The sequence below is a fragment of the Vicugna pacos genome, chromosome 1 (genome assembly GCF_048564905.1).
Source record: "Vicugna pacos chromosome 1, VicPac4, whole genome shotgun sequence".
Classification (NCBI taxonomy): domain Eukaryota; kingdom Metazoa; phylum Chordata; class Mammalia; order Artiodactyla; family Camelidae; genus Vicugna; species Vicugna pacos.
In genome coordinates, this window is record NC_132987.1 from 99,274,801 (window position 1) to 99,291,278 (window position 16,478).

Genomic DNA, 16,478 nt, shown 5'->3' on the forward strand with positions numbered 1-16,478 from the left:
AAGTCATCTTTGTTTTTGGCAGTTTAGTACATACATATATTTATTTTTTCTGCGTGTGCATCTATGTGTATTTCTTAGAGGTTAATGAGCTTTGGAAGACATTCATCAGTTGTTACCTGTGAAGGATTTTCTGGTTTTCTTGGGTTTTAAAATCTCAGAATCATCTAGGTTTGTTCTTCTTCTCTGTCTCTATCTCTGCCTCTGTCTCTCTCACACACACACATATACCTCCCTTCGTGCTGACAACTCTGAGATTTCAGATGATCAAGAAAAATGAAAGCATTACCTAAATTATCTTTTAAAGTTGAAGTGCATTCATGTCAGTGAAAAGCAGTGTGTTTCTGTCATTACAAGCAAAATTACAGCATTCTCTATTTCCAAATGCCAATAATGTAGGAATCAATCCATAGAAAATGTCAGAAGCAATAATTAAATAAATGTCAACAGAATGACCTTATAATTTTAAGCCCAACTCAGAAAAAGTCTTACGTTACATACAAATTTCAATTCATCTGATATTAATGCCTAGAGGTATTTTTTGATATTAAGAATATTAAAGAAAATAAAATTTCATCTAGTTCCAAGTTCTTTAAAATTAGATGGAAAAGATATTTCTTGAGATTTCATCAAAGTTTTAAAATTTAGTTGGAAAAAAATATATATATATGTATTTCTTAAGAGCTGAAGTAAATGTATTCAATGTACAAACAAGGGAACAGCATGGGTGGGGAACAGAGTTCTGTGATGAGTCAGAAGAGTCAGGTAGTCCACGCCCACTGCGTCCAGGGGCTATGAGCTATGTGACTTCCTCCTGGAGGCTTGTAATCCCTGACATCAACTCTAAATAGGTTTGCATTAGTAGTCATCCCATCCCTGCCACAAAACAAAAAGAGAAAAGAAAAAAAATAAAGAAAAAGAAAAAACACCCAGTCAATAAATATTGTGGTCAAAATAACTAGTCATAATACATCACAGACATGTAGAATGACATCATCTTCCTCAGTAGAAAGATTTAGAATTAAGCACAGAGTAATTTGAGTAGCTTCAGTTACATTTTTAGTGGGTATATATATTTTCTCCACTCAAGAGTATTTACCATTAAATATAGAAATATTTGAAAGATTTTGAATCATGGAAGGTAGTTTTGCATTGCGAAGAAATCAATGTATGTTCGGAACTGCATATATCTGCAATATTTAAGAGAACCTAACCATAAGAGTAATGGTTTAAAAGCATAATATCAAATGTATAAATGTGCAATTGAATACTTGATATAGATATTTGATTTTAAATATCTTACTTTTATCATAAAAAGTATTGGAATATTCACAAAACTTTTGTGTTCACCATATTTATTGTTCTTATAGGAATGAAATTATCAAGGAAATGTTTGTTGACAGAGTAAATCGAAGAACTTAAAAATGAAACAAAATATATTACACTTAGAAATGCTCATGAATTAGAATGATAGCTTCACAATTTTAAACATGCAATTAATTGCTTGATTTAGACATAGAATTTTGCATTGATATCTTATTGTCTATATATTATTTTGGAATAACCAGAAGAAATTTTGATTCACTAAATTTGTTAATTAAATTTATAAAAGCTATCTAGATGCCCAGAATTAACCTGTCAGAAAATTGAAGCACTTAAAAATAAAATGCTATTTAAATTTATAAATAAATTTTAAAATATTTGGAGATATTTACATTTATTAAAAGATTAAATATTATTCAAAACCCTTAAAACAACTGTTAAACATTCATGGATTTATAAATAAAATTACTGATGAAAAAGCCTCAGGAAGGATAGTTTTCTAAATCTGCAAATTTAGTAAACTGAATAGCAAGTGTTAAAATAAGCTCCAGAACTTTTCTCTTTACAGAAAGACAACAACAAAATCATAAGGGTTGTACTAATTTTAATTAAAACTAAGATATTATTTAACAGAGGACCAATAAATCACTTCCATGCAACTTACAGAATTCAAAGGAACTTCAAGATGATATGCAGTTTATTTGCTATGGCAGATTTTGAACAGCTTTACCCATGATATTAATTAATCTGAGCTGTTTATCCATCCACATTCTCTACGGAAATACCTTTCTCAAAGCCATTCATTGTATTATACACATATATCCCTTGTCTTCTTCAGCCACATTCAAACTATGAGGTTCAACGGGGTAAATTTTGGCTGACAACCAAATGTGCTTGCTATAAATTCAGTAAGAACCTCTTTTCCCTTATTAGTCAAATAAATTCCTTCATTTTGCCCTGTAGACAGGTGTCGTAAGGATGAGACTCATTAGGAAGTATTCTCCAACAGGGAAAATGTTTATGTAAGTGTATTAGTATGCTCTTTTTTAATGAAAGGTAATTGAAAGTTTCTTTGAATGGCTTTTTCTTAAGGGAATAGGAAAAATAAACAGATGTTTTCATCACAAGCACCATATACCAAGAGACCCAAAATGCACAGCTTTTATGACAAGAAAGCAAGTTGAAGTGATTGTCTAAACTTGTACGAGTATATGCTCATTGTTCTCATCAACTGGATTCCCAAATCCTAGGAAAATGACTGGATTTCTCTTTCAACTCAATCCATCATTCTTCAAAATGACTATTTCAATCTTTCCAAATACACACAATCCTCTGAATCATACTCTATTCTCTTTACCCTTTGCCTTTTTCTTCCTTGAGACAAACAGAATCCATGAACAGGAAAACGGTGTTGTTTCCTTCTCTACATGAACCTAAAACCAGTCTGTACTATGACCACTCCCTCTATCTGCTCAGGAATATTACAGAATCAATTATCTAGTTTCTTCCACCTTAAATGATGCACCTTAAATGACCCACATTCTCCTGATCCTGTGTTATTCTGCTAAACTTTTCCATACAACTGTCAATACCCTTATTCCTAAATCTTTATATCTTATTTATTCCTCTAGACAGTCCAGTCTCATTCCTGTTTTATGATTTAATCTAAGCAGTGGTATTCACTACTGAACCAAAGAGCTAATCACTATTTTTCCTTTTCCAGACTTCATGTCTTGACTGGGTAAGATGGGTAAGATTACCAGATACAAGCTTGAAGATCTTTAAAAAAAAAAATTATATGCATATATATTTTTTCACATGCTTTAGGCTGGGTTCCCTGGGATATCTCAGGCTGGGTTCCAAGATTCCCTGGGAAATTTCAGATGGATATTAATAAGAAAGATATCTACTGCAAAATTCTCTTGGGATCAATACCCAGGAAAGAAGGGGGAAGAAGCATGATAAGGCAAGGGAAGAAACTGCATTTCATGGAGTGCATGGAGATACCTGGAGCTGGGCTAACACTTCGGAGTTGTATCAAGGCCCAAACTGAGGCAAGGGACTGGGCCTTATTACCACCTCATTAACGAGTTGTTGGTTGCAGGCCACCTCTAGAAGATGCAATCGTATGTGCGCCAGGTGTTTTCCACGGAAACAATTCTCAAAGAGGGCCGTTATCACAGAACCCACCATAAACTGGAACCCAGTTCTCAGGACGCTCCTCATACTCCTATAACCCCTGATTCTAGATTGATCTTTACTAGATCTTACTTCTCCACTCAATTTTTTAATGTTAGAATACCCCATGGTTCCTTTCTGTACTCCATCCTACAATATATTCTCTCAAGGCAATCTCACCTCCCATGCTTTTAATAATTCCAGGCTGCAGTAACTCAAGTTTACATCTATACCAGACATTTCACCTAGTACGAGACATAACAGAATTATAGAATTCTTCCCAGACTCCTTCCACCTCCTACTCTTTCCCAAGTAATATTTTTTTTCTTGTTCCACACACAGAAGAAAGCATTTTTAAAAAATAATGAGATCATGTTACTCTCCTGCTGCAACCATTCTGTGGCTTCCTATTTCCCCTCAGAAGAAGTAAAAAAAATCCTTAAAATGAGTCCTCCAAAGTTCTGTACTTCTTGATTCACTTTCCCCTCTAACTCCCTCTATTTAATTTCATTCAATCCAGTTTTCTCCTCTTCCATGAAACTAATCTGTATTTATTCTTAAAATCTCAGCTTAAATAAGATTTTTAAAAGAAAAATGATAGTTTTTCCCAGAGTTGTCCAGGGATTTTGTCTATAATCTCATGTCACCTTTATATTAATTTAAATAGCAATTAAAATAATTTATATAATTCTTTGTTTTTTTCCTGCTTGATTGTAAGTTCCAAGAGGCAGGGAAAAAGTAAGTACTATTTTTAAGTTTATGTCTGTGCTTAGCATAAGGTTTGATACACAGAAAAAGTTATATGTATGTATGCTGAATAAAACAGCACGACCCAAAGAATGAGTTATTCGATAGGCAAGATTTATAATTAGAATTGGTTACAAAGGCCTATAGGGATACAGTGAAGAGGGGTGAGTACCTATTCCCTGAAGGAAGAAAAAAATCTTAATGAAAAATAGGGAATAGAAATTGGAAAAAGACACAGAGGATGACAAAATAATTTGCTTTTCTGAAGTTGTCTCAGCAACAAAACAAGCAAGCCTACATTCCTCATGGTAAAATGTCTAAATACGGTGAAGCAAATGGAAGCAGGGTTTATCCTGACCTTTGGGGCGAACAGGAGAAAGCAAGGACAGAGAATACTCTGTAGATGAGACAGCCAACATGAAAAAGGGAAGGAACTTGCCCCAAAACAGCTGACTTAAAGCAGCACAGTTAATACTTGAACTAATTTCTTTCTGATCCCCAGATGCACAATTTTCTACCGCACCAACACTACTTCAAAGAAATGTGAAGTACTTTTTTGTAATAACGGATATCAACTAAGTTTTTTCAGTCCCGGCATTAACCATTCTGACTCTAGCTTTAAAAATTTTCACGGAAGGAGAAGGAGAAGGAAAAGGAAAGTAGCTTTGAAGAAAACACTCCTTTGTTAAGGTAATAAAATGATTTGTGGATTTTGTATTTTTCTGTGGAAAGGGGGAGCTAAATCTGTGGTAAAGGGTGAAGGAGGCACACACATTTGAAATAGGCCAACATGTGGCCTTAGATACAACGAGTAGGATCAAATGAAAATTTCAATCAGGACTGTCATTTTTGGATGAAACTGTATCCAACCGATAAAGAGCACAGACCTCCCAATGCAGATGGGAATTATGTGACATATCAAGGTACGTTTCTGTGAGACATACTCTGTGCAACATGGCTTATGTCAAGTCAACATTTCTTTATTTAATTGCACGCAATTAATGTAAAGCCTTGAAAAGCAAGTACATCAAACACTGCATCTTAAAGACTTCTGAAAGAAAAAAATAGGATTTTCTTGTTGCTCTTAAACAGTCTGCTGATTAGTTTGTGGCACAGAAGAGAGAATCTAGCCTAGCACATCTTCAGCTTCTAATCATGCTTCAAGTGTCGATTGAAAAACAGGGTATCACATTTGAGAAATCTGTTTTGAATCATATTGAGATGATCTATGCTGAGATAATTCTTATGTGTCTGCTTTGGGATCTGTCTAGGGGAAGTCTAAAATCAAAAAGGATTTTAGTGTAGGTTCATTAATTCAACAAACTTCAGTTTTGAAATACCAAATATATATCAGGCATTGTCTTAGGAAGACTTGGAAATAAAAAGGTATCCTCTATGTTATCTGGTAGAGGAAGACAAATAATTAAATGCAATAAAATTTACCACATACAAAGGTGGAAAGGTATGGAAGTCTGGAAATTGCCCATGAGATAAAACAGTCACTTCAACATATGAAAAGGCAATTCTTAGGCAGATTCATTTAAGAGTCAATACTTAAGCTAAAGCTAGGAAGAGGGGCAGTGTATTTGGGCGTGATTTAGGGGAGGAGAAGGAGTAAAAGTCAGGGGACCAAAATAAGATGCTTCAACAGGGAGAGTTGAAATAGCAAAGTCTTACAGGTTGGACCCACATTGTGATTTGGGAAATCAGCAGGAAGCTCGATTAACTGGTGCCTAAGCTGAGAGATGGGGCATGATGAATTATATCTGGAAACAGGCTAGCGCTTTCAACATCACACCAAGGAATTTTCACTTTTTTCTACATGCCACGAGAAGACACTGAAGAGCTTTAAGCAAGACAATGACACGACATCACATAAACATAGACTCAAGTTAGTGAGATAAAAAGTGTCTTTGTCAGATGAACTGGGAAGCAGAATTGTGCAACTTATCTGCAAGTAAGTACTTGTCCTCATCTTCCCATCCCTTCCCTCCATCAAAAAAAACAAATAAACTCTCGCAAACAGAACTGATGCCAGTTACTAAGACAAATGCTGTTCCCCACTGCAACAAGAGACTTCCAGTTTTGTTCTTTCAATTCTGAGTGTGCCTATTTCCTAGGAAATAAAACCCAAATCTCTCCGCATCTTACCATACAGTCAGTACAAGTGCTTGCTTATCTGAAAGACAGAGAGAGATAGAAGACAGACAGAAGCATATAGTTGCCCTGAATTAACCAGCTGAGTAACCTAAGGAGAAGGTGCTTAGACTGAAATTTCAAACTATTTTTTTACTTAACATTGTAATCACAAACAAATAGGTACTTAATTTATTTTTTCACAAAATCACATAGAGAAAAAATTGAAGTTCATTCTCCTGCCCCTCTCAAAGGAAAATACCATCAAATACAGCTGCCCTTTTCAAAGACCACTACAAGTCATTCCTAAAAGCAGCGTAGTAAAGTGTTAAAAGCCATCTACCGGTCAACAAGCCTATGCCTCTTTGTTAAGAGTTTGTTACTCCTCCCATCAGGAGTTGAAATCTATTTGAATCTTGAATCTGGGCTGTGCATGTGGTTTGCTCTGTTCAACAGAAGGTGATGTTAGAGCAGGCAGATAGCTAGATATGAGCAGAGACAGGGGAACACAGACCAAGTGGCAGGAATTGGGCAGAAAGGAGGGGCACAGACCAAACACAGGAAACCACACATCATGTAAGCAATCACCAGAGGTCTCTGGGCAGAGAAAGGAAAGCAGGAATCTTTGGGCTGATAAAGGGCCACACCTTTGGGCCTGGAGACCAACAAAGAAAGGTCAGAAAAGGCAGGAAATTCTGGTGTCCAAAGGTAACCTTTTGCTCATTATGCCCTCATTTCAATAAAATTAGCCTTGCAGATTAGAAGTACCCATCATGCACTGACACCATGACACTTCCGATCCAGACTAAATAAGGACAAAACTCCCTCCTCCCTTTGGGAAGGTGGAGTTGGGATGATAATCAGGGAATATGACCCCAAATCCTTCCCTCCCCAATGAATATTCCACCCATTCATTTTTACACCCTATGTAACTAACTTGCCAAAGAAACTCAGGGCAGCCGCTCACCTGAGCCTGCCTGCTCTCCCCTTGAGAGTGTACTATGCATCCTTTAATAAATCCTCATTTTACTTTTTTTAACCACTATGTTTTGTCTCTGAATTATTTCTGAGACGGGACAAGAACCCGGAACACCGGGTTGCATCTATCGGCAGCAATGATGCAAGCCATATTTAGAATATTGAGCTCAGGTCCTCTAGGTACTACTTTCCATCTTGAAACCCAACTCCCACAAAGAGAATTCAAGTTTTCCTGCTAGAGGTGGTGGACATGTGGAGACACAGGCCCGGGAGGACAAGAGACCACACTAGAGGAAGAGTCCACAAGGAGGAGAACCATGACAATTCAGCCAACAGCCTGCCCCCAAGTCCCAGAGGTTTCAGTGAGGTCAAGTTGGATCTACCAGCTTCTGAGCAACTGTTCAGCCAGAGCTACATCAAGTGTCAATCAGCCATCCCTGCTTAGTTCTGCCCAAACTACTGTCCCATGGAATCATGAGCAATAAAATGGCTGTGGTTTCAAGTCATTAAATTTTGGGTGGTTTATTACGTAGGAACAGATAATCAATGCAAGTGGTAACACGCTTACTGCTAACTTTTCAAAGAAAAATCTCAGTGGCAGACCAGGCTGCCACATAGAAGGTATCAGGGACTCAATCAGTACAAGAGCACCACAGTGCACAGGAGACAGAGGCGAAACCACAGCAGCAGGCCCTGTACACATTAGGATACACAGGAAGCCAATGTACAAAGAGCTGCAGGTGACCCAGTGGGCTTGTCAACACCACACCAAGAAGCAGAAGCAACAGCACAGCACACATACCCTGGGCAGCAATGTACGTATACTGCAGAGGAACCAAGCCAGACCAAGCAGGAATCTTGGCCAAAGAAAGATACTAGAAAATCCACTGAAGATGCTGGACTCAATGTTTTTTTAGACACATGTGCCAGCTGTAATAAAAAATGTTCTAAAATCTTTTCTTGAGGAAGCAAAGAAAAAATAAATATCTCCCCCCCTTTTGTTGGTGTTAGAACTTCTTTATGTTGTTTCAGAAGTCCTGTTTACTCTTACTGTGAAAACCGGCCTGCATGTGTTTGGGTTTCTCTTATTTGTGCTTCTTCAGAGCTTCAACACAAAAGTTTTACAGTATATCACATATTATAATATTAAAATACGACCTCCCCTTAACAGGCAGTGCCGAACAGTATCACACACGTCGATGTATGTGACATGAATTTTGCTTTTTGAAAAACATGATCTGTTCGGAGCTCCCCAATACGTAATTATTTAAGCCAGCATGCCATAGAATGTTAAAAAGTTTGTGCACTAGAAATTTTAAAAGCACTAAGTTACTGACTTTCAAATATTTATGAGACCCTAATAAAATGCCATGATTCTTCCAGACACTTACCAAACCCAGCTGAGTAAAACAAATAGAAATTATAAAGTTTTATTAACTTTCCATGAAAACTTCCATTTTAATTTTAATTATTATTTTCCTGGCTTCAAAATAATGGAAACTTGTTTTTAACAAACAAAAACTAAATATACGAGTCCCTTGTTACAGTGTTCTTTTCCTCTAAATAAAATCCTCTTCTTCTCAGTCTTAGTTAAGCTAAGTAAGTTTGTTTCATACGCAGCTGCTTTGCAGGGATAGACAGATATATATATTACACACACACACAAGTTGGACAAATAATTCCAATTTCTGATATTTGAATAACAAATAGGTGGTCTTCAAATGATTTGGCAAATGAGCATCACAGTAGCCGTGTGAGGAGACAGCCCCCCAAAATCACCACAGCAGAGTTGAGATGCCAGTGATCAGCCTTTAACTCCAAGGACTCAGCCAGATTTAAAGGCCAACTTCAAATGGCCCACACCTTTTTTTGATGTAAAAATATTTTGTAATCATTGGATTTTTTTCATACAGTTTGAAACTACTCAGCTACTTACATTATTAAGAGATTCTAAGGTTTTGACATACTACTGAACTTTGGAAGAAAGTTCTCTTCTTTTTGTCTCTTTAAAAAGTACTCAAAATCCTGAAGGCCTTTCTGTTTGAAATTTTAATACCCTACAAGACCACTGCAATTTTATACCCTATGAGAGTTAAGCTTTTTGTCTAGATTTTACTATACTGCACTTACCTGAAGATTTTCTTAAACCATGTCCCAGTTAATTGGAGATTTTCAAAGTCTGTTTAACAACTTTTCTTATTCCCTTAGAATCTACTAATGAATCTCTTATGACCCTGGAGTTCTGTCAGTTATTGTACTTTTCAATGTCTTTATGACCTATTTGGGAATAATTCCTCTACTTTTTACTTCACTTATAAGCATAATGATTTTTCTTGCATATATTGCTGCTAAAAATGTTACATAATTCCTACTTGAATCTACATCTTCTCTCCTTACGAGTCCCTCAGGCCCTCCAGAGATCACATGAGACGACCGTGCTTCAGAGAGGAGGACCTAGTTCAGTTTCCTGTGGTATTATCCTCTCATATGTGCTTTACCAGAGTTATATTTGGATACAGTTTAATTCTACAGCACATGCTTTATCTCTCTTACAAGGTCTGTTGTACTTATGTGTGGCTTTCTTCTCATCTGAGAATTAAGTTTTTTAATCCAAGTATATTTTTAATAAAATCATACCTAAGAACAGAAAGTTCCATCTCTCTCTAAAGTACCTTCCTTTTTCCTCCTTCCTTTTCTTGAAAAATACTCCATCCAAACACTTTTCCCAACTGCCTAAAACATTTAGCCTGCAGATCTATCTTCTTAGCTCCTTGGCTTTGATAGATGAACTAACAAAAGGAGGTCACTGGAGGTTTCCAGAAGTATATCTTATTCTCATATATCCAAAGTGAACAGGATATATCCAAAGCAACATAGGATTATTGGATTTAGCAAACAAAGTACAGGATGTCTGCTTAAATTTAAATTTCATCCAAACAAAAGATAACTTTTTAGTATAAGTGTGTCCCAAATTATTTGTGATTTACTTTAAGTTCAAATTTAAATAGAGGTCCTGTAATTTATCAGAAAACCCTATTTTAATGGGATAATTCTTTCTCATCAGCTTTTTCCCAAAACCTTGATTGAGAATCTTCTGAGAACATCATTAGTTTCATTTCCAGAAATAAAATACTGAAAACAGAGATGGTCAAGTTTCATTTTATTTTCACGCACTTGACTTTTATGATTATTGGAACTGGGATCTCAGGAGCAGCCTTGCATAGCCACCAACAGTGGCTCACTTCTGGCTGCTCCTCAGGAAAGAGGAGCATAAACCCTCTCTTATTCAGTGGGGTTCCTTGAAATTAACTCATTCCTTCAAACTATAAGCATTGCACACCTAGTCTATGACAAGTATTGTAATATCAAGGATCCGAGAAAGAACAAGTTATATCCTGTTTACTAGAAATTCTAAGTCTAGTAAATGAGGGGAAAAAATAAGAATGTGCCCCCCACCTTTTTTAACTGATTTTAATACCTGTATCTGTGTCCTCTGATTGAACCATGCTTACCTATATATTATTTTCTCATTATTAAAAACAGCTTATGCTATACGGGAATTAGCGTCTCATGTATGGACTTCTTTACAGTCAACAAAAAGGTAAGTGTGATCCTAGGAAGAAAAATATGCTGACCAAATGGAAAAAAATGGGATTCATAAAAGACATGTCCATAGAACTATAAAAATGATCTAAATGTCATTTTCTGGAACTTTCTTTGCTTTAGGACTCCAAGTGTTGGTCTGTCCTACCTCAGTAAGATATCGCTTCCCTATAATCAGTCTCTCAGTCAGTTTAAGATCTTTAAAGTGTGGTCTAGAGACCCTAGGGTGTCCTCGAGTAGAACCAAAAAGTCAAAACAATTTTGCAATAATAAACTTATTTCCTTTTAACTATTTTATTCTCTCACATTTACACACTTGCATTTTCCAAAGGCAACAAGTTAAATGATATCTCAACAGATAGAAAGTAGAAGCAGATAGGAGAATCCAGCTGTCTTTTATTAAAAAGTCATTAAATACATATGTAGATATGTATAAATTTAAGCAATCCTTTTTTCTCAGTATTTTTTGTTTTGGAAAATGTAATTATTCTTTATAAAAATCTTATTATTGCAAAGAGTGCATTACTCATTTTTAAATGGATTAATACATAAGTATTTTGAAAATTTTTTTAATTTCAAATCAGCATATTTTAAGATATAAAATGCACATACACAAAGGTTCCTTAGAGTCCTGAATATTTTTTTTTTAAGTTTAAAGGGGTTCTGAGACCGAAAAGTTTGAGAATAAGTGGTAACTAATCACGCAGTTTTAAATGCCATCCTTCATATATTTGTGACATCAAAGTTTATATATTCAAGTGTAGCCACTCTGTCTATTAAAATCTTTCAATGCTTTCTACACACACAGAATAAAATTCAGACCCCTTTTTGTGATTTAACAGGTCACAGGAGATCTGACCTCTGCCTCAATCTCCCTCTGCTTGGTCCACACTGGACATCCAACCTCTTCTTCAAATACATCAAGAATGGTCTCATCCCAAGGGCTTAAAAATCCTATTGGCTGATATTCTTCCCTAAATGACTTGCCTGTTTACTCAGGAGGTGAACCCTGAAGTTTTTCTTTAGAAAAATCTCTGACAACCCATTCGGGTTGTTACTGTTACTCCATCACCTTGCCCTCCCTCTGGTTTCTTCCTGGTCCTGTCACAACCTGGAAAAAAATACTTGTTTATATTGGGTCTTCCCACATAAGCTACATGCAGTAAGGACATGCCCATCGTTGCCCTTTACCTCATCCTCATCGCCTTCAAAAGTGCATGGCATGTTGCAGACCCACAGAAGTCATCTGTAAGTTTTGGTACAGTCAGTGTATTGGACCTGACAGCTTTACTTTGAGGTGAGAGTAATACCGACTTTATTTTTACAACTTTTCACATTGAAGCTCATGTTTTTAAGTGAATTCCTTAATGCCAATAATTCAAGGAAAGAGAGTGTGCATGTAGGAAAAGCATCAATAATATTTGATAACTTATCCCTAAAAGATTTAGTGGAATTTTTGTCATTAGTACAATGAAATTTCTTATATACTGCCCGATAATAAAGGCACATTCACTGCCTAATATTTTCAATGCCTTGTATAGATCTGAAAAAATACATTCAGCAAAAGGAAAGTAAAATTGTATAAACCAATACCTAATCAAGTAACAATAAAACAAGTTAATGCTTAACATTATCAGTACTAGTTCTAAGCTATGCCCTGAGCTTCACAATATTTTACTGTTTCAGTAGTTGATGGGTTGCTTACTACTGTGGGCTGGGTAACAGAGAGAAAAAGAAAATTATGGTCACCGAGTTGGAAAACAAAATGTGTACCAGCCGAGTGAATACAAGTTTTATAGAGTAAACACAGTTCAGTTTAGGATACAATGGAGTGCAACATTGCAGAAAAAAATACCCAAAAGAGTGGTAGAGTTAGGGTGGAGATTCGGGACTAGAGAAATGGACTTGGCAATCAATAGCTTAAGAGTAGATGCCAGTAAAGTGGCAGAAATCATTTAAAAAATGGTAAACTGAAAAAGAGTACTCATTTTTTCAGGTGCATGATTTGCAGTCAAGAGCCAGGCTTTATGGAACATTCTAGCTGGAAAAGATTTTGCAGTACAGAATCACTGAAGAGGGCTTTCACATTGAGAGCTGCTTGACACACTTACTGTGTATTTTCTCTACATCAGTGTAGTAATTCCAACAACTAACATTTATATGATTTTTTTTAGAGTTTACAAATATATTATGACAGTGAACTTTATCGTATTTGGACATCTCAAGAGACCTTATAAATACTTCTATTTTATATAAACTTCAGAAAGTTTAAGTGACAATGTCACAGATGGGTCAGTAATGCCTAATCCACCAACTTTCTTATGATGTATAGTTGACACTATGGGAATAGAAGTACTATGCTATTTCTCCCTGAATTTTACTTCTTGTTATTCCTAATTGCTCCATACAACTTAATTGGAAACTTCACTTCATAATCAATCTCTCCCCTCCCCAAATTATCTTCCCCAACTGAGATAATTGCTAGGAACTACCCATAGCTACCTAACAACCTCTATCCCCACTGACCTTGGGAGTGCTTCGAGCAAAATGTCCTAATGATATTTGTATAGACTATTAACTTTAAAGACCTCTCAGATAGTTTTTTCACTATAAAGAAAAATAATATTTTGAATAAGATTATATTAAAATATTTAGGATAATTTAACATTTGCTTTTTGTAAAAAACATCTTGAAGGAGTAAGAAAACAAAAATTCATTTGAGATAAAGTAGAATTTTATTCTTATTTTGATACATTGATTTGGTGATAGTCTATCGAGAACTATAATCCCATAGCTGGTTAAATAATTAATTCCTTTAAGCTTTTTTTTTTTTTTAAAAGAGATTCCTTCATGCTTTGACAGAAATTTAAGGCTGTCACTGCTTGGAGGTTGCTGAAAGCAAAATGAAAGAGTTCCATCAAGTGGTCATATAAAGACATGACAGTTCACAATACACAGAGAAAAAAATGATTTCTCCAAAACCTAGTTAAGATGCACATTTTCAACAAAATTCCCAAAACTTTAGGCCATGCAACATTAAAAAAACAGTAGATACATTTTAAACATCATCATTAATGATTTTTTACTATTAAACTGCAACAGAAATAAGGTCTAAGTATATTTTGTTTTCTTATTTTCATTTTCTAACTCTGTCCATACAGTTTAGGCTTGAAAAGGCATGGTTACAATCTTAATCTGTATGTTATAGTCATCTGTTTAAATTACTTGGCAGGTACACAACAGGTTACACTTAACTAAGTACTGGATCATGCTAAAATTCAGAAACCAGCTAGGTGCAAATGAGCTAAAATAATTTTAAATTGTATCTTATAAATACAAAGGAAATTCAACTAAAGACTTTTTAAAAATTAGTTATAAAACATAAGCATTAGTTAACCTCATTCCTTTAATATCCTAAATTAAGTTGTTTTTTTTCCCCAATATCTTGCCAAGAGGCATCTCTCTTGTAAAAGAGGATGGGTTCAGCAACTCTATTAATTATAGGAGCTTTAAGAGGATTCAGGTCCTTACCTCTCTACTTCAGAAAACAGTCATGGCTTATTTTAAGGCTGTAAGTGCTACTTGCAAATGCATATTATGGATTAAGATTTGTTTTCTACTATATAATCAGGCCAACCAAAGTGGTGATTCTCTTGTTCTCTGTATATCCCCCTGCTGGACCAGTCCCTGCTTCCCCTACATCCTACTTACATGACTAACCTTCTTACATACTTGCCCCCACCCTAGCTGGTGACTGTTTTTATCTTTAGGTCAGAACACCTCCACCAAGATAGCGTATCAAATGGGCAGTGAGGGTCGTGCCCCTCTGCTAGTCTCCCTGATAACTGATGAGCCAACCTGAAGTCAATTCATCCTATAACTGGTAACATGCCCTTGCCCTCCCCCAGCAAAGACTGCCGCTGTGTCCTGCCCACCAACCACCGCACACGGAGGGGCATCACTCCAGGACCTCGTTTCAGATACCTAAGCTCCCCCATCCATTAAACCATTGATGTCTCTGTGGCTGACTCCACACTCCTTCTCCAGCCTTAAAGATGGGCCATTATAGGCCTTGTAGGCCCATGATGTGGAGGCCAACATATACTTTATCAAACAGCAGTTCATTTGAGCAACCATTATAGTGTATAATTAACCAAGCACTTCTAGCCTCTCTCCTTTTGTACAGAAAAAAATGCACATTATTACTGAGAATGTTAAATGATATATTTTTATATTAACCCTGTGAAACCTCATTAGATTATATATTACCTAAACATAAAACTGGAGGCAGGGTCTATAATGGTCAAGAACATGAGTTTTGGCATCAGAGAGATTATATTTGAATCTAGTTTCTGCCACTTTTTTGCTCTGCAACCTGGAGCAATTATGTCTTCATTTACATAAAAAGAAAATATTGCTACTGATGTGGATACTATAGAAATTAAATGGTATATTTTATATTGAGCAGTTAGATACTCAGTTGAAAACCATTAAAACGAATAATACTTTGGGGGGAAGAATCCATTATATTATCTTCTCATTAGGTTAAAATGGTATAGAATTTTGTATACAAGTTCATTGAATTTAAGAGTTTAAAAAATGTAAACTAAGGAAACAAAATACTAGAAGACAAATGTATTTCTGCTATGATAGCAAGATCATCATATGTTTTTCTGTGTGAACTTCTTCTAATCTAGTAATCTCTCAGAACTGCATTTCCATTTCTACAAAAAGCCACAAAGGCATTCACATGATTATCCTTTTTTTCTTCTTTGGAAACTTGCATTAGTAATAAGCAAGGCTCATTTAAATATCTCACATAATAACAAGAACAACCCTTCTTGCCAACATAGAATAAACTGAATACTGAAAAGGAAGAGAGAGAGAGAAGGGGTGGCTGGGGGAAGCATGATAAAGTGTATTTGGAAAAATCTAAACAAGTAGGAATATAGATACAGAGTATATATGAGTGATCTGTACTCTTCTTACATATTTTCTATTTGAAATTATTCCAAATATAAGTAAATATAAAAGAAAAACTAAAACCTTATTTGGGTAACCTAAAAGTGAAATAATTTACTTCCAATGAACATTAACTTTAAAAAAAACTTCTGATGTTATTTCTGCAAGATGGAAAACAAACACGGAAGGAAAGTTGGAGAAGCAAGAAGAACTGTTGAGCAAAGAGAGTGGTAAGCAAATGAATAAATCTGAATACACATGGTCTGTGTGAAACAACAGAACATCTAATTTGGAGAGAAAATATACAATTAAAATATAGGACAACAATAAGTAAGATGAGACAGATGGTGATTTGATTTTTAAAATTTAAAGGTTCATGTGTTATACATAAGGGAGTAGAAATAGTGATTAACACAGACTTTAAGGTAAATATACACATTAAAGTTGTAAAATTGTATGGTGACTACTAAAACAGAAGAGGAAAGAAATGAAATCTTTAAAAACAATGAAAAGGATGTAGAAAATGCAGAGTAGTGAAACAAAGGAGGAATATA